This window comes from Calonectris borealis, chromosome 28, assembly GCF_964195595.1.
Source record: "Calonectris borealis chromosome 28, bCalBor7.hap1.2, whole genome shotgun sequence".
NCBI lineage: Eukaryota > Metazoa > Chordata > Aves > Procellariiformes > Procellariidae > Calonectris > Calonectris borealis.
In genome coordinates, this window is record NC_134339.1 from 2,817,194 (window position 1) to 2,824,650 (window position 7,457).

The 7,457-nt window shown below is 43.4% G+C and overlaps 1 long non-coding RNA gene across 1 annotated transcript; it reads right to left on the minus strand.

The window, feature by feature from the left end:
- Window positions 1-516: 516 nt before the first annotated feature.
- LOC142093692 (uncharacterized) lies at window positions 517-6,587 on the minus strand. Its single transcript, XR_012677493.1, has 3 exons — window positions 6,257-6,587; window positions 2,017-2,106; window positions 517-630 (listed from the first exon to the last, which is right to left on the minus strand). It is a non-coding gene; the product is annotated as an uncharacterized LOC142093692 (long non-coding RNA).
- Window positions 6,588-7,457: the final 870 nt, after the last annotated feature.

Consider the following 7,457-nt stretch of genomic DNA (forward strand, 5'->3'; position numbering starts at 1 on the left):
TGGGTGAAGAAGGGGATTTGTAGCCTTAAGCTGACATTTCCAGTCTGGACATGACTGCCCAGCCTCACCAGCAAGGCAGTGGCAGCTGTCCTGAACGCATGCAGACTAAAACCTATCTATAAGGATAGCCTTTATTCCTTCATTTTTGGGGAAAAAAACAGGCTTTTTGTAGTGGGCATCACAAATTCTGCCCCTGTAGGGTTGGGATGCTCCTCTGGATACAGATTTCTATAAAAACAAATCAGCATGTACAAACCTTTCCAGATAGTTAAAGCAACTGCCTTGGAAATAAATATTAAGTAGTTGCAAGAACCCCAGCTCATGCTGAGCCATCTTGTCCCGGTCTTTTTGCAAAGAACCGCCAAATTCTCTGGTTTTCTGGCATTTCATGCAGGCCGAGTTCTGTGTCTGTCCCCAAGAAAGATGGTGAAGGAAACACTGACACCGCTATTAATGTGATTTTTCTCTTTTTCACCTTGCTTTTGTAATAGGTGACAAATTTAAACATACCTGAAAGTTAAGATGGTTCTGTTGTTCAAATTCTCTTTGCAACCAAAGGGTCTTGATAGTATGATGATGATGATGAGCCTGGTCATGGCTTTGTGGTTAAGGTTAAATACATTTTTGCTCCTAAAGAAGAAATTATGAATGGAGGGATAGCTTTAAAAACGAGTGGGGATGTGTTCTTCCTCTTATTGCAAGTAATTACACCTCCCACCAACACACAACAACCTCGCTGCTTTGGAGCTGGCCTGACCCGTGCAGAGTTAAGCCAGTCCTATATCCTGGACATTTCTTACGTTTAAAATGACTGAGAGATCTGAGGTGGCTAAGACACTTGCTTTAATCACAGGAGCGGGAGGTGCTCCGCTCCCCACCTCCTCTCCTGTTTATTTTAATTCTGGCAGTAAGAGCTGCATAATGAAAACCAATACGTGCTCTAGGTCGGTCTCAGTTCTTCTCTATGGTTTTTGAAAGCAGGTGCTGCCAAGGAAAGCAGTGTTTTTTATAAAGCTTTACGGAATACTTTTGTTTGTGGAGGTTTTATTGGTTTTTTTCCCCAGTTAAACCCAGCAGAATCACCACGTGCACTTTTCAATTGCTTTGAAAAATCCCTGTCAGACATTTCAAGATTTCAAGGATCACCTTATTGACATGCAATAAAAAGCTTTTATGATGTATTTTTCTGTAACGTTTTCTGAAAAGTATGTCCCAGCCTAAGCCAAGGAAGTGTGTGGAATTTGTACCCATGGAGACTCCAATAACACAGCCAGCTCCAAATGCCGCAGGATTATTAGTTTTCTTACCTAACATATCAGGAAAGGAGTTACTGGAAAAGGGAGAGACGGAGAGAAAGTGACTGAGTGAGGCAATATAAATTGGAGAGACTGGACTCGCTGGTTAGCATTTGGTCTGTCCACAGATTTGGGGTTAGTATACTTGCTTTCGATAGTTATCCTGGAAAAATTCAGTGTTGTGTGTCTGAGCACCAAGGACGTGCCGGGCGAGATTTTGAGAAGCTCCAAAGAAAAATAAGTTGCTCTCTTAATGAGTTGTAGACCCTTAAGCCAAGGATATTTAAAAAGATCAACTTTTACGTGAGGGTGTCATTGCTTAATAAACAGTAAAACAGAAAACAGAGATGGAACAGTTTTTGAGAAGCCATCGAATGCACATAACCATCCACCTTTACCATGGGAAATTGAGACCAGATTAATCTTTTTCTTAATAGCACCTGCTGATGTGTTTGAAGATTGTTCTCATTTCTTCCCTCAATCTCCTGTTTTCTAAATGAAACAACACACTGTTTTTTTCTGTAAGAAAAATCCAGGCCTTTCCTACAGGACTGCTACGTAAATAGTTATTTTTGATCCTGCAATACTGTGGTCACTTATTCCTGCTTAAGCACCGTACTTTGCATTTGGCCATATTGAATTGCATCATGTTTATTTTGAGTCATCACTCAAATTTACTAAGAGCTTAATGAAATCCTTCAGAAGTGCCTGCAGTCCTTACCAGTTTAGTATCACCTGCAACATGCTGTTGTAGATCTGTTATCACTTTAGTTTTTAGGGTACGATTCTCCACTGCACAGCATCTGTACCTCTGCAAAAGAAATGTAAAATACATTTGGATGTGCTCTTACTCCTTCTAAAGTGTCAATTATTGTATGAAACCCAAAGCAGAGGTTCCCTGTCTTCTTGTACCCTGCCAGCAATATCCAGAAATTTTTGATAATGCCCAGCACACAACCTTCGACAAAGTCCTGGGAACCGGGGGAGTAATCACAAGGCTGTTGTTTTTAATTAGCGACCTGTCTGTCACCTCTTGTGTCAAGCTGATCACTGGAATTAATTTTTCCTTGTTTCTTGCAACGTGTTGCATAATCCAGATCTCATCCCTCTCAGCCTGTACACTATCGGGGTGGGTCTGGGTGAAAGAACCTTATTTAGAAAAGCTGCTGGTAAAGAAAAAGAAGAAATGAAGCCTGCTCACAAAGGAGCACGTTTGCTGCAGCTGTAACAGATACCCACAGGAGGGCATGATCCTCAAAGCAAACTGGAATTCAGCTAGAATCCAATCCCGCTCAAAGGATCCGTTTGACTTGATTTCACTAAAGGGAAATTTTGACAAAAACTAGTCTTTTGATGGAAGCAAATGCCCTGCAAAGGTAGTGGGATCCTTTGAAAGTTCATGTTTATCCATGAAAAATACTGTTGTTTTGGTTGCTGGTAATGAAACCTTAAATGAAGCTATTCCCTTGAACTGTTTTACTGAAAAAATGAAAAAATTCCCAGAGGATTAAAATCAAACCAAAACAAAAAATTGCCTTTGGGGTTTTTTGCTTAAAAATAAATTTGCTTGAGTTCAGCCAGTTTCAATGTGGACAATCCCTATTTTTACACAGGTACCAACCCACACAGCACTCTCCTACCTGGAAGCTTTCTGTGTCAGGTTCCCCCCTGTCCGTGCTGTATTTTACTGCTGAGTGATCCCAGTGCATCTGGTGCAAAATATAAGGAGCCTGAACTTTATACCAAAGTATAAACAGCATCATCTCGTGCGAGTTAAGAAGATTGTCTAAACAGTGATAACGGATTTTCTTTTAATATATCAGCAATAAAATTTAACTTAACAATTATTTTAAATTGTGATGCAGATGGGATAGGTTCTGGTTTTGTAGGGAGGTTATTGCTCCAGAGAAGCACTTGAGAACAGAGTAAATCTCCATACCCGCTGCTCCTAAGGGAACTTCTTCAGGGGTACTGAAACAAACTGAAGCGATGGCTTTTCCTGCACGGAGCTGCCGTGTCCCTCGAGCCCTGCAGCGTATCGATAATGCTGGGTGAGAGCCTGCTCCCACCACGGCCCCAGGGCTGTTGTCTTCTGCATCATACATTTCTGAATTTGCTACTGGTCAGACAACAACCCTCTTCAGTGCTTTTGGCTGGGCTTAAGAGGATAAATCTGTTGAGTGTGGTTGTGCCAAGGCCATGCTGGAATTTCCCACTGGCATTGTAGCACACGTCCTCCTCTGCCCACGTGTCTCTTCATCAGGAAAATGAAATCCGGGCTGTCGCTGCTCCGGTGTTAGAGGATGCTCTGTCCTGTCCTGACAGCACACCAGAGCACTGCTTTCCTTCCAGCCTTGCCCAGCCTGAAAGCAAACAGGTGAGTGCCAAAGATGGGAGAAAGAAGAAAGGGCGTTCAGCCCTTCCCTTGCGCTTTCTTCTATCTCCCTTGGGTGGCAGCAAGTACTGCAACAGGCCCCGGCAAAGGCTTCCCGGCTTGCTTTTTGAGGACGTGGACTTTGAAGAGGTTACTCTTCTCAACCTCGCGCTTTTCCCCCTAACAAGTTTTTAGCACAGCTAGAAACCCAAATGTTCTCTTCCCCCCACCCTGGAAATTTCCTTTTAGCAGAATTAAAGGCATTTATCTGGAGCATTATCTGTTTGGTTTGGCTGCAGCTGTCTGGAAATTCTGCAAAAAACACTGGGTATGGTCATGGAAAAAACAGTGAATGTGGGTTTTTGTGTGCCACTCCCTGCAGGGAGCTGTAGCCTTCTCAGCTCACAGAAGCTAGAGGAGGATGTGTCCACAACTTGGACGTAATCAAAGATAGTCATATTGATATAACTAAATCAATATAGCTTATGTCAACACAACTTTTGTATGGAGGCAATGTCTGTGTAATTAAACTCTCAATGACTGAATAGCCCTGGCATAAGGTTTCAGTGGAATTTTTGTACTATGCAAACTTCTTTTCTAGTGCAGTGAGTTTAAATGAGTCTCCCCGTTTCCCAGAAAACCACAGGCACGAAGAACGACGGGGAAGGACAGTAACCAGCAGCCTGGGAGGGAGTGACAGACAGGGTCAAGAAGCAAAGGGCTTGGGTGATGTGACAGAGAGGGATCACAAAATCAACAAAACGGCTGAAGTGGTGTCATCTTCAGCATTTGCATGTGAGCAAAGAGGTGCTTACAAGGCACTGTCATGGAGAAATCCCCAAAACCATTTCTAGGAAGTCAGTGTGCAGGGGTGCCTTTCTGAAGTGCCTGTGCAGTCATACCAGCAGCACGGGGAATAAACGTGAGAAGTTGGAGACCTGTGTGCAGCTACAGGGCATCTGGTTGGGATCACGGAGATGGGGTGGGATGGATCCCATGACCAGTGCTGCAACAGGGCTCTTTAGGAAGGAGCTCACCTGAGAATGGGTGAGGATTAAAGAGGAGACAGGTAAGGGTGGCATTGTAGTAGGTGTTTGTTACAAGTGGCTGAGGACCTCTACAGACAGGTAGGACCAGCCTTGTGTTACTATGTCCTGGTTCTCATGGGGGCCTTCAACTGTCCTGAGAGCTGCTGGAGGGACAGCACAGCAGGGCACAAGCAATCCATGAGGTTCCTCGAGATCATCATCAATGATACCTGCTAGGGGTGAGGCCAAGGAGGACCTAGTTTATATTTCCATGTTTAGTCAGTGGAGCAATGTTCTCTGGGAGTGCAAATAAAAGAAACCCCAAACACAAACCCCTTACCTCCAAGTTCTTACTACCATTGCTTCCAAAAATGCACTGTGTGAGTGCAGCTATGCTAGCAAAAAAAGTCCTGTTTTGGGGTTCTTTTTTCTAGTTAATGTTAGCAACTGACAACTTCTGGTTGAAGACGTTAAACCTTCATCAGTTTGCTGTCCCCAGATAGGTAGGGTTATTTTCCCCACCGCTCTCCTGGCAGAGCAGCATGTGTGACTACGGCCCAGTCTGCAGCCATGCAAAATCAGTCACTAGCTCAAACCCCTCTTTGTGCGGCTTACACGAAGGCTGTTTGCCTCCCAGATATAGATACGCTGATGGAAAGATTACTGCCCTAAAGTCATACCACCTTCTCGTGCATTTTGGAGGTGAATGTTACCAGCAGTGAAGTTGAGAAATGATCCCTGAAATTGCTATCAGGCAAAATCAGCTACCCTAATTTAGACAAGTTAGTTTCATGATTTAAGCCATATCAGTTGCTTTTGCCTGCAATGATTTAGCAAGCATTTGTGCATCAGCAAATCAACGGGGCTGATAATCAGCAGGTGTGGCTTGGGATGGGAACTTCACTCCTCATCTGCTGGACCTGACAGCAGTGGGATCTGCTGTTTAAGATGCCTGACTCTGCACTCAAGTAGGTGGGAAGAGACGTTGGGTTTTTGTATCAGTGGCCTGCTGGAAGAAGGATCGCAGCAAACAGCTTCAGCTGTATTTAAGGGAGTGTAGCTGAGTCTTTAAGGTTTTGATGGACAGGCTGTAGTGACCTGCCATGGCTGTCCTCACCTTTCCCTTCCAGCTCTCTGCCAAAAGCCATCATCTGCCCAGGAGTGCCAAGAGAAAGGCTTTTGCTTTGGCCACCTCCAAGTAAAGCCTGGCTTTGCTGCCTCGACCAGCAGCAAAGTGTCTGAGCTGTGACACTGTGAACTGCAGCAGCTAAGGTAAAGGGGGAGCAATTTACTGAGAGGCAATAATTACTTCAACTGCTATAGCATGATTTCCTCAAGCCATTGCACGAGGGACAATTTTCTTCTACAAAAAAATCACCGTTGGGAATTGTGCTGCAGTGGCTGCATGGGTGTAGCTGGCTGTCCTGCAGGATGGACGAGCAATAGGGCAAAGACCATGTGGCTGGGTATAGTGTAACTCGCATGCTGACCAGGTAAGCTGGGGTGGAATTATTCTGAAAACCAGACTTTGGGAGGACAACCACTTTCTATCCGCCTACCTTGTGAATGTTTTCAATGTTTCAGGTCACTTCTTCCATCCTGAACTGGGACAAAAAGTTGAAGTCTTATGGAAGTTTGGAACCTGAATATTAAACAGAAAGATTCAGCTTGTTCAGTGAGCATTTTAAAATTCTGTAACTTTTTTACTACAGTGAGTTTATGTTTAAAAAACACAGAAAAATATTAAGTAGCCCTGTGGATTATTAACACTTCAGACTGAATTACGGGTCTTGCACCGCACTCCAACTACAGTCAACCATTATCAGCAACTTCTCTGCTTGTATTGTCTCATGGCACACAGAATGGTATCTGGACTCTGTGTAATCAAGTGATAGAGCATGTTTCCGTGTTGCTGTCTCTTACTCTGGTTACACATTCATCCCCTTCCTGGCTACAACACAGTTTTTAAACGGGGAGGACAGACAGGGCACAGCCTTGTTCTGCTGTGGGTTGCATCTGCCTGGTAAACATTGTGATACCATTGCAACGAAGTCCCTTGACTTGGGAATGGGGAAGCAAGCCTGCTGTTCCTGTCCTACAGCAGCAAGAGAAAAGATATAATTCTTTTGTTTCTTGAAGTTCCGGAGACACAATTGGGTTTTTTTGTGAGCTGCTGGAAAGAACTCTTCTACATGTAACTTCTGTATGCATCTTATTTTGGAGCAAATGGCTTTCCATCAAATTCTTTTTCAAAAGTGGAATTACCTCTGGGCATAAATAGCATTGCAATTTGGTTTTAGCTTTAATGTTCAGAGGATATAGGCAAGACCTCCAAAGAGAGGCGATATCTAGCATCAAACTAAATTATTATATGGGTTAGAAATTTTAATTCTCCACTGCCTTTCACGCTTTATAAATACATATGCCACATACTTTGCATGCTGTGTAAAACAACAGACAGCTTTTGCCTATACTGCATTGTTTCAAAATCCATTAGTGTGCAGGTTTTAACAAGTATTAAAAAAATAAAAAGCTGTTTGTGCCTATAACAGACAGGGCAAATACTGTTTGCTCCAGTTTTATTTATGAGAACAAAACTGCAGAAGAGTCGTGTTGTTACAGACTGAGGCAGATAAAGGTCAGTTAGCAGCTGGTGTGTTCTAGTGAAGAATCCTTGGCTTTGGTGAAGCTATGTTGATTTGTGACAGCTGAGAATTGGATATGAATCTAGAACTTAATTTAGTGTGGGATTTTAGTGTG